The sequence below is a fragment of the Acomys russatus genome, chromosome 31 (genome assembly GCF_903995435.1).
Source record: "Acomys russatus chromosome 31, mAcoRus1.1, whole genome shotgun sequence".
Taxonomy (NCBI): Eukaryota; Metazoa; Chordata; class Mammalia; order Rodentia; family Muridae; genus Acomys; species Acomys russatus.
Window position 1 is genome coordinate 39,744,154 of NC_067167.1, and position 19,016 is coordinate 39,763,169.

At 41.1% G+C, this 19,016-nt stretch overlaps 1 protein-coding gene across 1 annotated transcript in view; it reads left to right on the forward strand.

The window, feature by feature from the left end:
* The first annotated feature begins 590 nt into the window (after positions 1 to 590).
* Dnajc5b (DnaJ heat shock protein family (Hsp40) member C5 beta) overlaps positions 591 to 19,016 on the forward strand; it is a 173,305-nt gene continuing 154,879 nt past the window's right edge. Inside the window, exon 1 of the mRNA XM_051172972.1 lies at positions 591 to 752. The gene's annotated coding sequence lies outside the window, so the exon portion shown is untranslated. The remainder of the gene's footprint in view (positions 753 to 19,016) is intronic.

Consider the following 19,016-nt stretch of genomic DNA (forward strand, 5'->3'; position numbering starts at 1 on the left):
ATGAAAATTCTTTCTCACTTCCCTGTACAATGTATGAGAAACTTCATTTCCTCCTTGAACATGATTTAGTTAGATATCCATCTTCTGGGACTGGGGTTCTAATATTCTTGTGGTTTGTGTTCCCTCCTTGTCTTTCACTTTTCTGAAATTTGTGTCACGTCCTCCATCATTATTCTGATGAATTCAGATTTATTTTGATGAAATTCTTACTGTCAAGTTCTTCGGTGTTTGTATTTTATGTAGCATGCTGCCTGTGTTTCAATATACAACCTCTTTTCTAATCTAGTTGGCTGTTGGCTACGGGGTTTTCTTGTGTATGTTCTTGTGTCTGTTGGGTTGGGGAGCGCTCAAAAGGCCGATGGAACCCTCCAGAGCTGTTCCAAGGAAGTGGCTTGTGATAAGCCTCAATGTCGGGCTCCAACTCTCGAACTCATGTGACAGGTCTACACCCACTAGAGATATTTTTGATTCTAAAGACTCTTGGTATCTAGGTGGCAGAAGTAAAAGATACTGTTAAAGATATTTTGATGAACAGAACAGCCTCTCACAGCAAAGAATGGTCTGAGACAGAATGTCACCTGTGGTGAAAAAACCCTGTCCCAGGTGAGTGGCCAGCTTGTGTTCTCGCTGAGAATGCCATAGTCAGTAGAAGGTCATTTCTCTGGGGTGTGGCCAGTTTCTCCAGGGAAGGAGGCTCCAGCGCCTTTCTGGAGGAACATAGCCTGGGTGCTGCTGTTTCACGCTGGACAAAGGTGGGTGTTAGTACACAGACTCTTGCTTTGAAGTCTTGTTTTCATGTAGTCTTTTATATACTCTACTTTTCATTTATACGCTCTCTGCTCCAAGTATTTCTGAAGAAGTCGTCACCGAGTTGGAAAAGGCGAAAATGAAGATCTGTGGACCTACGTTATGTTCTTAGATATTCAAGTCACCTGCTGGTTGTCATCTACTCACCTTGTTCCCCCTGTTTCAGACTACTGAGCTCTCCGTTGCTCTGAGCCACCCTGGAGTCCAGTGGCTGTAATTAGTTTGCTTCTGGGTCATATAGTACCTGCAGACACTTAGCCCTGACCTTGCTTCCTTACTCAGCCCTATAAACATTCTTCCTCTTCCACGTTACTGCCTTCCTGGTGCAGTGTGGTTTGGGGTTAGAGATGGGTGTTTCCTGGGCTCAGAAGAGATAGGATTTAAGTTTCTCTTTCTTATTCTTACTGTGATGAAAATGTTAGAAACTCTGTAAAAGGAGGTAGCCAGGACTTTTATGGCAAAGTACAAAGACCCATGCTGTCTCTTCAGTTGTATCAAGTTCTAAGTGTCAGCATAATTAGTGCTCTCCCCAGTGTCCCAATAGCAACACATGGAGCCCCTGCCTCCTTGTCATGGCTGCACCGTGCGTAATCTTCCTGTTTTGTTTTGTTTCATTTTGTGGTTCTGAGCTCTGAACCCCAAGGCCTCATGCATAGCCAGCCAGTGCTCTGCCATTGAACTACACCTGCCAGCCTCTGAACCCAAGGCCTCATGCATAGCAAGCCAGTGCTCTGCCACTGAACTACACCTGCCAGCTCACATTTTCCTTTTTGCCAATGGAAAAAAAGGAAACATAATGAATTAATGATTTGGAAGTGCACAGAAGAAATGCAAACCTTTGGGGGACTGGAAGTGGGTTTGTAAGGAATGAGACTAGTTGAAACTTAAAAGTTAGGTTGGAATTTGCTTACCAAAGAGTGGAGGAAAGGGAGAGAGGGTAAGGAGGAGGGAATTCTGGGCAGAGACAATACAGGTTAAATAGATACAGAGATGTAAAAAGGCTGTTAGGGTGAATAATAATGGCCATTATTGCACTTGGCTAACAAGACCTTCTAACCTTTACGTTATGTCTGTATAGAAGATGGAATGATTATTCTCATGTTCCTCAAAGTACCTTTGAAGAAACTTAGGCAAAGAAATATTTAACAGCTTACTCAAGGTCCTTTGTCTATTAAGTCTCTGAGCAGGAAGGGAGGCTCAAGTGGACTCCAGTCTCATAATCTCATGTGGGTGTGTCTTCAAGAGGAATTCACTACAAGGGTAGTGAATGCTAGGGGGTAGGGCCAGTGAGGATTTTAGAGCCAGTTTGTTGAAAGGTCTTGAGAGAGATTGAAGGGTTTGCGTTTTGTTAAATTTCTTGCATTTCTGGGATTTATCATCTTATGGATCTCATTGCTAAGTCCTTTTGATTAATAGTTCCCATTGGTCAATGAGAAGGCCTTACTGCTACTCTTTTCTGCAGTGTGTCTTAAGTTGTCTCTCATACTGTCCTCAGCCATTTCTCTACTGGGACACCTTTGAGGTATCATGGCTTCTACCACTCAGCCGCACAACGGGTGCAGATGGGTGACAGATCTACCCATAGATGAGCCTCTGACCGCACTTCTCCAATTGTCACTTAGAAGAACCATAGTCTGCTGTCCCAGTATTATTTATTGCACAGTCTTTTCTTTCATCAGATGCTCATGACACAATTGTTGAAAGTCAGTTGGCCCCAGATGGTTTATTTTTGCACTCAGTTCTGTTCCATTCATATGTTTGTCCTGGAGACAGTACCACACTATTGTGATTATTTCTCCTGATGCACAACAAGAGTTTTTCAGACTCAAGAAGCATTCATCCCACTAAGCTTGTTCTGGCTAGTCTAACCCATTCTAATTTCATATTAATTTTAGAATCAGCTTGTCAGTCTCCACAAAGGAACTATATGGAGCTCTATTGAATCCGTAGGTCAGTTTTGAGGTATTGCTGTTCAAAAATTAGATCTTTCCAATTTTATTTAAATAAAGTTAATAGTTTACCATCATTTGAATTTTAAATTTAAAACATTTTATATGTGTGGGTTTTTGCCTGGATCTATTTCTGTGTACACATGTGCATGCCTGATATCTGGTTAGGACAAAGATGGTGTTGGGCACTCTAGGCCTAGAGTTTTGGTGGATATGAGCTGCCATGTGGGTGCTGGGAACTGAGCCTAGGCTCTTTGGAAGAGCAACCAACAGGTGCTCCAAGCCATGAAGCCACCTCTCTAGTTCCTATTCTTGTTTGAATTTATTCCTGAAATGTTACTGTTCTGATAGAATTATAAGTGCATTTCATTTCATTTCTGTATTGTTCGTCCCAGACTTATAGAATCACAAGCATTTGCTGGGCAGTGCTGGCCCATGCCTGTAGGGAGGCAAAGACAGGCAACTTTCTGTTAATTCCAGGCCAGCCTGGTCTACAGAGATAGTTTCAAGACAACCAAAGCTGCACCATCTCTTGAAAAACAACAACAACAACAACAGTCCCCCAAAATAAACAAACAAGCAACAAAGAAAACCAAGTAAAGATTTTTGTATGCTGGTCTAATATCTTTCAGTTTTGCTGAATTTATGTACTAACACTTTGATTTTTTATGTGAATTTTTACTGCCCAGTCTGACCTAAAACTTGCTGTCTTCCTGCCTTAGCCTCTGGAGTGCTGAGATTATATGACAAGTAACATTGTATTATCTTCTAATATAGTCTGGGGTGCTGAGACTACGTGACACATAACATTGTGTCATCTTCTAATGTAGTTCTATGTCTTCCTTCAGCACCTGGGTTTTGCTTGTTCTTTTTCTTGCTTAATGTTCTGACTAGAATCTCTCTGCAGTGCTCAGGGACATCTTTATTTTGTTTCTTATCCATTTCGTAGACTATAACTCTATAGTTTTCATCAATATCCTGTTATCAGGCTTTAAAAAAAATCTCCCTTTATTTGTAGTTTATGGAGTGCTTTTTATCATGAAAAATGTGTTCTCCCAAGTGAGATTATATGATTTTTGATTATTTGTTTTTTTGTGTTTTATGTTATTGGTATATACAGTGGTTTTAACATACTGAACCAGTCTTGCTTTCCTGGGATAAATTATACTTCTGAAGGTATTTAAATTTTTTTTATAAGTTCTGAGTTCTACTTGCTAGTATTTTGTTGAAAATCTTTATATCCGTGATTGTCTATAGTTTGTTGTGATATCTTCCTATAGTTGGGCTAGTAGAATAAAGCTGGTCTCATAAAATGGACTAAGAAATGTTACTTTATTTTTTATTTTTCTTTTTGGTAAAAGTTTGTGAAGAGTTTAGTAAATTCAGCAATGAAGCCAGAAAAGGCCCAGGTTCTTCTTGCTTTATTTCTGGGTAGTTTTGGCTATTGATTTAGTTTCTTCACTCGTTATAGGCCCTTTCAAACAGTCTCTTACTTCCTTTCTCTTTTTAGACAGGGCTCACTCTTTAGCTGTGGTTGACTTGGAACTCCCCGTACAGACTAGGCTGGCCTCAAACTGCTGTGAGTCCTCCTGCCTCGACTTCCTAAGTACTGGGGTTATACCACTGAGGCTATGCCAGCTGGTGTTTTACTTCTTGAGTCACTCTTGCTAGTTTGAGTCTTTACTCATTCATTGCATCTAAGTTGGGTAATTTGTTTATGTAGAACAATTTATATTGTTCCTTTATAAATCTTTTTACTTCTATAAGATTTACAGTATTTTTTTTTATATTTTGAGTCTCGTATTTTGAATCTTTTCACTTGGCCCTCTAGTCAATCTTGTGGCAATATTGTACAGCTTTTGAAAGAATCAATTTTTTTTGTTTTATTAATTTTTATCATGTTTATTTTTATGATTTTTAAGAACATTTATTTGCTTACTAGAATGTGTGTGTTCTGGCACATGTATGGAGTTCTGAGGACAACTTGCTGGATCAGTTCTCTTCTTCCACCACGGGTTACAGAGACCCACAAGGGTAGCTAGTGTAGCCTTTACCCACAGAATCATCATCCAGAATCTGCTCTTTGTTTCTTGTGTTCATACAATTCAGTGTTTTGGGGTACTTGCTCTCATCCTGAATAATTTCCCTAGTATTCCTTAATTAGTGTGTCTACTAATAAATTGTTTTTACTTATTATTTTTTTGAGAATATTTATCTTTGCTCTTTTTACTGAAAACTAGTTTTGCTTGGTATAAAATTCTTAGCCAAGTTGTTAAAAATGTCACATCTTTGAATATATTTTCCCACTGCTTCCTGTCCTTTGTTGTTTCTGAGGTGTCAGCTGTTGCTCTTAGGGTTCATTTTACGTCATGCCCTAGCTTTCAGTGTTTCTTTTTTTTTTTTTTTTTTTTTTTACTTTCAGCATTTTAATGATTTTTCTACTTATAGATCTTTCTGTTTTGTTAAGAATGGTATTCATTGAGGGTTTTCTGGTGTGTCTGTGTGTGTAGATGAGGGTCTTTAGCAATTCAGGTTGCCGTCTTTTTGAGAATGCTTTTTGTCATCTCTACTTCCTTTCTTCCTGGTGTTCCTGTAGTGCAGGTTATTATATCGCTATGTATTATTATATCCCACATCTCTGTGACTCTTCATTTATTTTATTGTCCCCCATTCGTTTTTCTTTGCCTACACCCCCTTTTTTGAGACAGGGTTTCTCTGTGTAGCCTTAGCTGTTCTAAACACACTTTGTATGTCAGGCTGGCCTTCACTTCAAAAAACTCTACCTGCCTCTGCCTCCCCAAATGCTGGGATTAAAGACATGTGCCACCATGCCCAGCTCCCCATCTATTCTTTACTTATATTATATATATATATATATATATATATATATATATATATATATTGGTTTATATTCCAATTTGTTGACTCCACCTTCTACTATTTCAGATGTTCTACTGTGTTCCTTCGGTGAATTTAATTAATTTCAATTGCTATTCTTTTCAAATGTATAATTTTTATTTGGTTTTGTTAATAATTTGCCTTTGATAGTCTTTATAACACATTGCTATCCTTCTCTAATCAAACTGTTCTTTAGGGTTTGCGCGTAAGGATTTTCTGTTTGCTTGTTTGAGATAGGATCTTACTATGTCGCTCTAGCTAGCTTGGAACTCATTGAATAGATTAGACCAGCCTCAAAGAGATCCACCTATCTCTGTCTCCTGAATGTTGGGATGAGAGCTGTACATCACCATGTCTAGGTTAAAGGGAACTTTTACCCTCTTTATCTATTTAAAAACACCAGGGTATTGTCATAAGTAGTTTCTGGATAATTTTTTCTATTCTATGTACTTGTCACAATTTCCTATTTTGTTTTGCATGCCTCTTTCTTGTGATAATTGCTGAGAATTGGAGATTTTAGGGAATATGACAATTCTGAATAGTGTTGTCTCTCTCTCCACATGATTTGTTTTATTGTTTTTTTTTTGTTTGTTTGTTTGTTTGCTTAGTGACTTGGCTGGTTTATGTTCATGAAGCCCATATTCCTGTAATACAGGCTGTGGTGCTGTTCCTCCAAATGCACATCACCCCAGAAGAGTGGGCTTAACAGGATTTCTTTGGCTTCTTCTTCCTTAATCTGTCTTTCTTACCATCTGCCTCAGGTGGCATCTGTTAGATATCATCAAATGCTGTCTGACTATTGTTTTGGGCCATGTCATCACAGAAAAATTGCTCTATAGTCGGACTTACTTAAATACAAGTCACTTTATTGGCATTATTTTGGGAGTACTTTATTGGGTTTCTTCTGAAACCTGGTAGTTGTTTGTGTGCGTTCACTTATTTGTGTGTGTGTGTGTGTGTGTGTGTGTGTGTGTGTGTGTGTGTGTGTGTGAGATGCTTGAGTGTTATTCTTAGGTACTGTCTACCTTGTCTTTTGAGGTATGGTCTCTGTTTGGCCTGGAGCCTGTTGCTCCAGGTGGCTATCCGTTGGTCTAGGGTGGCTGACACAACAAGCCACCTGTGTCCACCTCCCTGGCACTAGACTTGAAAGCAGTTCTACTATGTTTACGAGTTTTGGGTGTCAAAGTCAGACCCTCAGGCTTGCAAGGTAAGCACTTTACATCAAACTAGCTTTGCGTTTTCTTTATTTTTTATTTTATTTTATTTTTTGCTTTAGTTTTCTCTAATTAAGTAGCTGGCAAGGGCCCAACTTGGTTCTCCTTGCACTAATGGTCCCTCCTTAATTGTCCAGTTGTTTATGACTGAATTGCATTCTTCTCAAAAGCGCTTTTATGCAGAAACCTTGCCACATTTGGGGACAATCTCAGAATTCTCTTTACTATAGGCAAAATCTTTGATGACTGTTTTAGATTTGGGGACAGGAAAAGGGTCTACTTCTCTCAAAATGATGCCTCTGATTTGTGAGTTGGGCATGGGGTCGGGGATTAGCGTGCTCCCATGAGGACGAATGAGGTCCCGGTATCCTCAGCCAACCACGCCTGTGCTCCTCAGGAATCGAGTTTGTGTGCACCGCAGGAGGTGATGGGAAACGCTGGTGGGCCTGCCTCTGCCGGGAAGGCCCTTGAGGACTGGACCCTGTACAAGAGCGGAAAGTAATAGGGGCCCCATCTTCCCGTCTGTACCCACCTAAGGGAAACGCACATCATTCTGCAAGCTGGGCTGGGCTAAGGAAGGAGGACATGGATCATTACGCTAGTGACTTGACTCGTTGCAGTTCTTATGGAGACTTAGAAGATTTAAAACATGTGTGCTTCTTAATTTGTCAGACATGCATGCAAACATACATAGGATGATTTGCAAAAACGTAAATAACCTTGTTTCTTTTCATTTTAACCAGATATGGTTGTTTCCCTGGGATGATGTACAATTTTCTGCTCTACAAACAGAAGCCTCATTAGTCATCAGCTTTGTAAAATATTTAGATGTTTGGAGGAATGATTGTGATGTAACAATGGACAGAAGAAAATTTTAAATTATCTTCAATGTAGTTCCATATATATATTCAAATAAACATGTTTTGTATATTGAGAGAGATTAGAAAACATAGTCTTAACATTGATTTTTTTTTTTTATTTCTGAAAGTTCCTTTTTAACTTAGAAAATATCAGTTATTTATTTCCTTTCTTATTGATTTTTGGGGGGTGGGCCATGGTGTGGGCGTGGAGGCAAGAGGACAACTCCATCACTTTTACATAGGTTCTGGGTCTCAAACTCATGTTGCCAGGCTTGCATCAGGCAGCAAAGAGTCTTTACCACCTGAGCCATCTTGCCAGCCCACAAGTTTCCTTTAATGAGTATATATTATTAGTATAATTTAAAAGATTAAATGAGAGATCGTGCCTTGCTGCCTTTAGCACAAGCATGCTTTCATTGACACGCCTTGCTGGTGAGCCGCAGCCGTGTCAGAGAACAGTGGTGCTGCAGCAGGGTTTGCGCGTTTCAGGCGCGCACCGGCAGGCGCTCCAGTGCACGGCAATGACAGTAGTCTCAGTAGACGGCAGCACGTCTTTACGGATCTAATGGCAGAGATTCAGATTTGGCCTACTCTAAACATCGAGGGGCTACTGAGAGTTTACTCCAGTTCTGTCTCTTCCCGTTTCTCGCTCGCTCCTTTGTTTCTGTCTGGCTGATAGCCTGGGGTGGTCTTGAACTTGCTATGTATCGTAGCCTGGCCTCAAACTAAACTCATGGTTCTCTGTCTTTGTCCCTGGGTGCGGGGGTTCCAGGGATGAACTGACATGTGCCTGGTTTTTATGTAACTTGACTATTACAAAGATGGTGATTGGCAATTCTGAGTACTTATAGTGACTCAGACCATTTTTCTCTAAGTGATAGACCCTAAATTTAGTAAAATATATATTATATTTATTATATTATATTATATTATATTATATTATATTATATTGTATTCACATTTTCCTGATTTAATTGTGTTTAGAGACCTGGAGAGGAAACCTGAACATTAGTTAAGAAATTTAAGATTTGCTGTTGTTTTCAGAATTTTTTATTTCTTTTTGTTTTCACATTTTATCTCATGTCACACAGCTCAGAGTGGCTTTATATATATATATATACAGCTCATATCTGAGTCTGTACCTTGCTACATATCCAATCAATCAGTAATCAAATCATTTTGCTTTTAAGTACTCTACCATACCCTGAAAACATTTGGATCCTAAAATGTTAAATATATGAAGTTTGCAAGTGTATTTAAAATACTGGGCCAGGTGTGATGGTGCATGCCTTTAATCCGAGCACTCGGCAGGCAGAGGCAGGTGGATCGCTGTGAGTTTGAGGCCAGCCTGGTCTACAAAGCAAGTCCAGGACAGCTAAGGCTAACACAGAGAAACCCTGTCTCGAAAAACCAAACCAAAAAAAAAAAAAAAAAAAAAAAAAAAAAAAAGGAAGAAATGACTAAATAACTTGGAGAGGATTTAATTGTTTGTAAGTAGGAATGATTATTGCAAAGCATTTAGTCTGCTTAGTGTGAATTAGCCAACCGTTAGTAAGAGAGTAGCTAGTGACTCACACTGCATTAGAACCTTACATATAAGAGCATTGTTTATTAATTGCGCTTAAAATGTGAGGATGCTAGATTTAAAATTTCCAGCATTAAGCAAATACTAACTTAGAACCAATGTAGCTGTAAACTGCTCTTTCTCTGCAAGTCCCCGGGGCTTGAAAAGGCAGCACATTAACACGTTTCCACTCTGGATGAATAGAGGCTTTGTACAGCCTCGCGCTGTTTACTCAGCCTGCAGCACTTGTCTAGACAGGGACAATGAGCCACTTAGTGCCAAATACGAGGGGAGCAGCAGGTTCCGAGAACTTGTGCGGTGCTGTGGTTATTGGAAGCCGCCTTCCACTAAGCCCTCCCCCCACTCCGTCCCTTGCATAACAGTCTTTTCTAAAACCATGTTTTTGGTTTTTTTTTTTTTTTTCTAACTAAAAAGTGCAATCTGCCACTGGGTCAGGGCAGACAGAGGGCGTTCCGACTAACAGCGCTGCTTATCTGACAACGAAGCCAAGAAGCATTGCTCACGGGATTCCTGACTGCTGAGCAGCCCAGGGATGCGCTTTTAGACGCCTTCTGAGAAGAGAGAGTTTTCTGTTTTTCTGCAAGGCAATGTTGACATCCTTCCTTGTCCGGAATAGTGTCATTTTGTTTGTGGTGGTTCTGCTGAAGCTACTGGGCTGAACACTCACCTGCGAAGCCCTGTAGTGTTTGTTGTCCACAGACAGCATCCTGCTTTTCATGCGTCTGGTCTAGATGTATGGCCCGGGGAATGATATGCCATTCTTACAGTGTGTGTGCGTGTGCGTGGAGGAGCCGTTTTCCATGTGATGCTACTAGTTCAGCCAGTAGGTTTTGTGAGTTCAAGATTTTCAGTATGTGCCCTTGAGGCAGCTAGCAGAAGACCGCTCTTTGCTAAGCTCTGCGGATGCCTCTGCCACGGTGCACCCCTTCCTAAAACCACATCCATTCGGGATGCAAGTTTCCTAAATTACTTTAGGTACTGCTTGCTTGGTCAGTGGGTTTTAGTTACTTAGTTTTGCTTTTAAAGTTTGTATTTTATGTGCATGGGAGTCTTGCTGCATGTACCACCTGAGGCCAGAAGAGATGTCAGATCCCCTGGAACTGGAGTTAGAGACGGCTGTGGGTCGCCATGTGGGTGCTGGGACTCAAACCTGGGTCCTTTGGAAGAGCAGCAAGTGGTCTTCACTGTAGATTCATCTGTCTACCCTTTAAAAAAATCTATTTATTATATATACAGTATTCTGTCTGCAGGCTAGAAGATGTCACCAGATCTCATTATGGATGGTTGTGAGTCACCATGTGGGTGCTGGGAATTGAACTCAGGACCTTTTGAAGAGTAGTCAGTGCTCTTAACCTCTGAGCCATCTCTCCAGCCCCTCTACCCTTTTTTTTTTAAACTTGATTTTATTCATTATGAACTTTGTGATACAAGGGATGAATCCTGAGCCCTAATCCCTCAACTGACTTGATTATAATTCAATATTGCATGCCATTTTCAAAAGTAACCTCAGGTCCAAATCTCTCTGTGACAGAGAGTGACAAAATTTACAGTAAAACTGGCATCTTTGGAAGACTACAGAACATACAAAAAATAGTGTTATTAGTATCCAGGGGTGACTTTAAATCTGACCCCTTGGCTGGACATAGTGGCGTACACCTTTAATCCTCTTTAATTGGAGGTAGAGGCAGGCGGGCCGTTGTGAGTTCAAGGCCAGCCTGGTCCACAAAGTACTTCTAGAACAGCCAGGACTACAAGAGAAACCCTGTCTCGAAACACCAAAAGAAAAAAAAATCCGAGTCCTTAGAGCCATCAGTCACTGGGCTTATTTGCCAGCCACTTGTCTGGTCACGGAGTGTAGTCTGCATGGCTGTATTCCACAATAACCCCCAAGGCCCCATCTCAATTATGTCAACTATATCCCCTCCTGAATCTGGCATCCAGCCCCTCTGTCACCTCTCCTTTCAACTGGGGCACCAGTTCCATGTGGGGAACAGGGATGCTGCCATTTGAGTGTTCTACGCATCACATGGTTGAATCCTCAGGTGTTGGGTGGGGAGGTCCAGGCTTGCAAAGCTCCCTGAGGTTCTGTGTTGCAGTTCGGAGAGGAAATCTGAAGAATAAGGATCGAAAGGTGTTTCAGGTTTCCGTTCTCCTGCCTGCCTTTTTTTCTCTTCTGTTAGAATGCTTATGATTTTTTAAAAATTTATACTTAAAAATTCCCCATATTCACTATCTGTGTCAGGGTCTCTGTGGAAATGTCTGAAGTTGTAGTGGAGAAGCTGAAAAAAATATTTTGTCATTCAATTCACAGCCTTTTAAACTGAATTCCAGCTGAAAAAAAAATTCAAATAAAATAAACCCTTTAGACCAGGGTCACTGTGGGTCACTTGCTGTGATGTGTCGCGTGAGATGGGATATGATTTTCTTTATATAACTTACCTTTACTTCCTTTTAACTTAACTTAAATGTTTATTTATTTATTTGGTTCAAACCAGGGGCCTTTTATACTAGCCAGGTACTTTACTACTAGCTATTATGTACTTAGCCCTTTAGTTCATTTTAAATAATAAATTAACCTTTTAGAAAAAAAAATTAACTATGAATTTCTGGTGACATTACCACTATTGAATGGTAAGGACTCTTGTCATTTAAAATAGAATTGAAGTTTTAAATAATTTCCCTGTTACATGGAATAGGAAAAAGTTGTTTTTAATAGCTAATAAATGTAACAGAATGAAAATAATACTAAGTTTCTAATCTTGATTCTAATCAGAAAGATTTCTGATCTTGTGTTTTTTATTTTTTTCTTTCTGACTTTTATATCAGTGGCTGGTCTTATACCATTACCAAGGAAGGGTTATGGTTTCTACAGTCACCTACTGATGGTGGAGGGTATCGCTGTGGTTCCTGTGGGTCACCTGCTGATGGTGGAGGGTATCGCTGTGGTTCCTGTGGGTCACCTGCTGATGGTGGAGGGTATCGCTGTGGTACCTGTGGGTCACCTGCTGATGATGGAGGGTATTGCTGTGCTGTGGTACCTGTGGGTCACCTGCTGATGGTGGAGGGTATTGCTGTGGTACCTGTGGGTCACCTACTGATGGTGGAGGGTATTGCTGTGCTGTGGTACCTGTGGGTCTCCTGCTGATGGTGGAGAGTATTGCTGTGCTGTGGTACCTGTGGGTCACCTGCTGATGGTGGAGGGTATTGCTGTGCTGTGGTTCCTGTGGGTCACCTGCTGATGGTGGAGGGTATTGCTGTGCTGTGGTTCCTGTGGGTCTCCTGCTGATGGTGGAGGGTATTGCTGTGCTGTGGTACCTGTGGGTCACCTGCTGATGGTGGAGGGTATTGCTGTGCTGTGGTTCCTGTGGGTCTCCTGCTGATGGTGGAGGGTATTGCTGTGCTGTGGTTCCTGTGGGTCTCCTGCTGATGGTGGAGGGTATTGCTGTGCTGTGGTGTGGTACCTGATTGAACCCCATAACTAGAACTCAGCATTTTAGCATGTACCTATACTGCCATTGTTGATTTCTGGTACTTTCTGAGTTCAGAATTTTTGGGTGATCTCAACAAAGGTAAGTCAAGGAAGGAGGCCACGGGATAAATTCTTTTGAGTCAAGAGGGTGAGACGGAGGAGTACATTTAGTTTTAATTTTAGAAATAATGGAATGTGGCTTTTTTTTTTTTTTTTTTTTTGCGCCTGAGTAATGAAGGATAAAATTCCTTCATGTTATACAAATAAACAAGCAATTGCAACAGAGTGTTAAGAAATGTTTGGGGAGGCATTAGGTTCACAGAGAGCTTTTAGGAGAGGCCGGGGGCCAGGGGTGGTTGGGGAGACAGAGAGACAGGGACAGAGACAGACAGACAGACAGACAGACAGACAGACAGACAGAGTGCATACCTGTCGTGGGAAGAAAAGTCAACAACAAGCAGCACTATCAAGAAGGGTGTTGGGAAAGCAGAAGAGGAAGAATGTTCCAGACACGGGGAACTAACAGTACACAGGCCCAAGAGGCCCAGCAGTTGAAAAGGTGCCAACGGAAACCTAGAATGAGTGGGCAAGGACTTACAGAGTAAGTTGGGGGTTCATCCTGACGGCAGTGGAGGGAAATGTGTGTTTAATGGAAATGAGTGACAGGACAAGAGCTAGGGGTTGGAAAGGCCACTGAGGCTCCCAAGGTGACAAGAAGAGAGGCTCTGTCTGATGACTTGGCAGCTGAAGGGAGGCAGGACTCTCAGAGGTGGGAGAACTATGTTCTCTGTACAGCTCCAAGAGAGACTGTTGTGTGTCTTTCCCTTAGCCTCTGGTGCACCAGCGATCCTCGTGACAGCCTGCTGGCTGATGCACCACACAGCCTTTTCCTTTGTCATCACACAGTCTTCTTTTTGTGTCTTATATCTCCACAGCATTCCCGTGTGCCGGTCTCTCTCTTTGCATCTTGTTATGAAGCCCATGACAGATTAGATTTAGGTGTTCCTGCTCTCGGTGGCTTCATCTTAACTAGCTGTATCTATAAAAAACTCTTTCCCTTAAATAGTTATGTTCTCAGATTTTCGGAAAGACATGAATGGGGCTGGGGGCAGTATTCTATGTGGAAAACATTTCATGTATGTAGCGAGAATTTTGGTTTCTTTAAAAATCCAGTTATGTTATGAGAATATGTTTTTGTTTTAATCCCAGCTGTGGGGTAAGAGGCTGCTTCGTAGTAGGTCATTCTGACTTGCCTTGTGCACTAGCAGGGCTGTGATTTTACTGGCTGAGGATAGTTGGTGGTTGAAATTCTGGGAGCTTTTCAGAGGGGATAAATGCCAGAGCCCCAAGTGAGGCCCTGGATGCTCCACAGAGAAGAAGGCTGCTACTCCCCTGCTGCTGCTACTCCCCTGCTGCTGCTGCTACTCCCCTGCTGCTGCTGCTACTCCCCTGCTTCTTCTGGTTGCTGCTGTTGCTGTGGTTTGAGGAGAAGCAGCCGCTGCATATTCTCATGGTGATGAAGGTTAGACTTGCCCCAAGGAACCAGCAGGAAGTAGCCCACACAGGTCTGCGCCCCCTTTCTGCTCTTTCTTTCTCTCCTACATACTGTTGAGGGGTTGGAAGTGATTGGGATGGAATAAGGGTTGGAAAGGAGGTAGAGATATGAGAACCCAAATAAAATAGCTAAAAAAATATGCCAACCCATGTAAGGGCACCAGGAATAGCCGTGGACGCAGGGACACCAGTTATCGGCCTCATCAGGAGTTGCCCTTGCTATGTCATTGCTGTGCAAATAGAGCTAACTACTCTAGAAGCATTCTCCTGTGAGTCGTGTAGCAGTTTGACAAGAAGTCGTATTTTGTCAGACTGTCATCAGTGCTTTTACAATTTACTCATAAAGCCATTGGCAGAAAAATGACCACGTCCCTTTAGGTCCACATTGCCTGGAGAGCATCAGCCATAGGCAGACATGTCTGGCTCTCCAGCATCTGAACTTCAAACTTTCTCACATCTGGAAAAGCTTCTGTCAAGTCCCAGGAATAGAAAGTTTGCAATGCATGTATTTTCACTAAACACTTGCCGCATTCTCCATTGAGATAGCATTTATTGCTGCTGTGACACAAACTGTTAGTCTCTTAAGTAATAACACTAGACAAATATCCATGCCAACTTTAGTAAATTCTAAATTTGCAGTTTGAATGTTCAATTATTCTAGGTAGAGAAAATACTTTTACTTTAATTTTGAAGCCAGAATTTGTTTATAATTTAGAAGTTTATCTGAAAATTGAAAGAAAAAAGTTTTATTTATATTACTAAAAGATAGTTTTAAATGCTGACCAAAAGTATAAAACTAAGACATTAGGAAACCAGTTCCATTCTTGAATTGTGTGCTTGCTTACTATAGCATAGCCCCTTCCTACATGATTTACAATGTTATGTCCCACTATCTATAAAAGCAACACATCTTTATGTGTATAATCTGATGAGCAGCTTAACATTTTCCTTGTATTTAGTTTGAAGTAGAATGTGTGTTTTATTGTTCACTCTATGAATTTTGACCTTGCAGTCTTTTATAACCATTCCTCTTTTAGAGGTTACACTTAGAAAGGAGTTCATTGAAGGACTCAGGCCTGTTTCCAAGGGGGCTCTTCTGGGTCTTGAATCTATCACAGCTTCTGTAATTAGATTTCATACTTTCTTAGATTGCCATCGGTGCCCTTTGATTATTTTCTTATAGAACTATTGAATTAGAATGAGGGAACGATGACCCTTATGTCTGACTTATATCACCATTTAGCACTAGCGCCCAAGCAGAGGCAAATCCCCCTGTCTGTCTGTCTGTCGTGTGGCCAGCTGCTTTCCTGCAGGCCTTAGGGAGCCGTGGGCAATTCGTTTACTTTCTTCTTGGTGCTTCACCTGTTAGTAACTGAATGTGGAGGGAACCATGTCAAAAATAGCGGGAGGTTCATTGTGCCTAGTTTGTTGACAAATCTATTATAGGATCCACTTGGAATACACTGCCACATCTTTTCCTTTTAGGTATTAGAGAAAGACTATTTGGTAATTTTAGAATTTTGTCTAGGATTTATGTTATGTTTTAATAGTAAAACCCCACACACTGCTCTTTTTTCAGTTGTCTGCTCTATACTGGAATCATGCTACCAGCTTCTCCATGTGGTCCCACTAGCCTGAAAGGTCAGTTTTACTCCCACATGGAGAATGAGGGCCATGGTTTCTTCTTCCCATATCCACGTGGCCTGTGGGCGCTGAGCCAGCATCCACCTCAGCCTGTCTGATCCATTAGTCATGCTCCTAATGTCAGCTCTGATAAAACCTTACACAAAATCACATCCTTGTGCTTGCCCGGATTTTACTATATGTGCTTGCCTTCTCTAAGAACTGTGCCTTATTTTTATTTTTATGTAATAAAATCCTGTACTCAGTCTTCTACCAGTGGAAGGCTCTCCACAAGTTCATGAATAAGCAGATTTACAATACCTTCTTCTTTCCTGTTTGTAGGGTTAGGAGACTGTTTTAACCATTTTCCCCAACACCTGTCTCCTTGCGCATAACAGTTACATGTAGTCATCTGTGATGCCAATGTTTCCAGAAGCAGTGGGTCCTTAGAATATTCCCTCTCATATGTGATTCCAGGAAAGTCTCGATTTTAGCTTTTCCAATCTCATAACTATCTCAAAGGCCAGGAACACAAGGCCCAATGGGAAATGATTAGCCCTCTTTTTGCTTTTACCAATTAATCTTTTATCAACTGCCAAACACAAACTTAAGATCTCTATATTTTAATCTTTTTTAAAAAATTTTTATTAATTTATTCATATTACATCTTGATTGTTAGCCCTTTCCCTGTTTCCTCCCATTCTTCCCTCCCTCCCACTTCCCCCCTTTTCCCCTCCCCTATGTCTGTGACTGAGGGAGACCTCCTCCCCCTATATATGCTCTTAGAATATCGAGTCTCTTCTTGGTAACTAGCTATCCTTCCTCTGAGTGCCGCCAGGCCTCCCCATCCAGGGGACGTGGTCAAAAAATGGGCACCAGAGTTCGTGTGAGAGTCAAATCTCACTCTCCACTCAATGGTGGAGAATATCCTGTTCGTCGGCTAGGTCTTGGTAGGGGTTCGAAGCTTACTGCCTATATTCTCCTTGGCTGGTGCCTTAGTTTGAGGAGGATGCCAGGATCCAGATCTGCCTGTCATAAAGTTCTTCTTGTAGGTTTCCAGGACCCTGTGGGTCCTACTATTTCCCCTTTCTTCCATGCTACTCTTTCCTAAAGTCTCAATAGGATGTCCTCTCCTCTGACCCACTTTCTTGGTAAGTAAAGATTTTCATGGTACATATCCCTTGGACTAGTGTTTTGATATAAGTGAGTATATACCGTTTGTCTCTTTTTGCTTCTGGGTGAACTCACTCATTATGATAATTTCTAGATCAATCCATTTGTCCACAAATTTTGGGAATTCCTCGTTTTTAATAGCTGAGTAGTATTCCATCGTGTAGATATACCACAGTTTCTTAGTCCATTCTTCTACTGAGCGACACTTAGGCTGTTTCCATGTTCTGGCTATTATGTATAGAGCAGCTATGAACATGGTTGAGCATATGTCCCTGTTATGTGGTAGGGCATTTTCTGGGTATATTCCAAGGAGTGGGATGGCTGGGTCTTGAGGAAGCCCTATTCCCATTTTTCTGAGAAAGCGCCAGATAGCTTTCCAAAGTGGTTGTACTAGTTTGCATTCCCACCAGCAATGAAGGAGTGTTCCTCTCTCTCCACATCCTCGCCAACATGTGGTGTCATTTGAATTTTTGATCTTAGCCATTCTGATGGGTGTAAGATGGAATCTCAGTGTCGTTTTGATTTGCATTTCTCTGATGACTAACGAGGATGAGCATTTCTTTAGGTGTTTCTCGGCCATTTGATATTCCTCTGTTGAAATTCTGTTAAGTTCCAAGCCCCATTTCGCAATTGGGTTGTTTGGTTTTGTGGTGTTTAATTTCTTGAGTTCTTTATATATTTTGGATACTAAACCTTTGTCAGATGTAGGGTTGGTGAAGATCTTTTCCCATTCTGTAGGCTGTCGCTTTGTTCTCTTGGCAGTGTCTCCTGCCTTACAGAAGCTTCTCAGCCTCATGAGGTCCCATTTATTATTTGTTGACATTAAGGCCTGGGCTATTGGTGTACTGTTCAGGAAGTTGTTTCCTGTGCCTATGTGTCCCAGGCTCTTCCCCACTTTTTCCTCTAACTGAATTAATGTCTCTGGTTTTAAGTTGAGGTCTTTAATCCACTTGGACTTGAGTTTTGTGCATGGTGACAAATAAGGGTCTATTTGCATTTTTCTACATGTAGACATCTAGTTAGACCAGCACCATTTGATGAAGATGCTATCCTTTTTCCATTGAATAGATTTGGCTTCTTTGTCAAAAATCAAGTGAGCAAATGTGTGTGGATTCATCTCTGGGTCTTCAATTCGATTCCATTGATCCACCAGTCTATTGCTTTGCCAGTACCATGCTGTTTTAATTACTGTTGCTCTGTAGTACAGCTTGAGATCAGGTATGGAGATTCCTCCAGAGGATCTTTTGTTGTATAGGATTGTTTTTGCTATTCTGGGTTTTTTATTTCTCCATATGAATTTGAGAATTGATCTTTCAATATCTTCAAAATATTTTGTAGGTATTTTGATAGGGATTGCATTGAATCTGTAAATTGCTTTTGGTAAGATGGCCATTTTTACTATGTTGATTCTCCCGATCCAAGAACAAGGTAAATCCCTCCATCTTCTCATGTCATCTTCAATCTCTTTCTTCAGAGGTTTGAAGTTTTTTTCGAATAAGTCCTTCACTTGCTTGGTTAGAGTTACTCCTAGATATTTTATATTGTTTGTGGCTATCGTGAAGGGAGTAGTTTTCCTAATTTCTTCCTCTGCCTGTTTGTCATTTGTATACAGGAAAGCTACCGACTTTTTTGAGTTTATTTTGTATCCTGCCAATTTGCTGAAGGTATTTATTAGCTGTAGGAGTTCTCTGGTGGAATTTTGCAGGTCACTTATATACACTATCATATCATCTGCAAATAAAGATAATTTGATTTCTTCCTTTCCCATTTGGATCCCCTTGATCTCCTTTTGCTGTCTTATTGCTCTGGCTAGAATTTCAAGAACTATATTGAAGAGATATGGGGACAGAGGGCAGCCTTGTCTGGTTCCCGATTTTAGAGGGA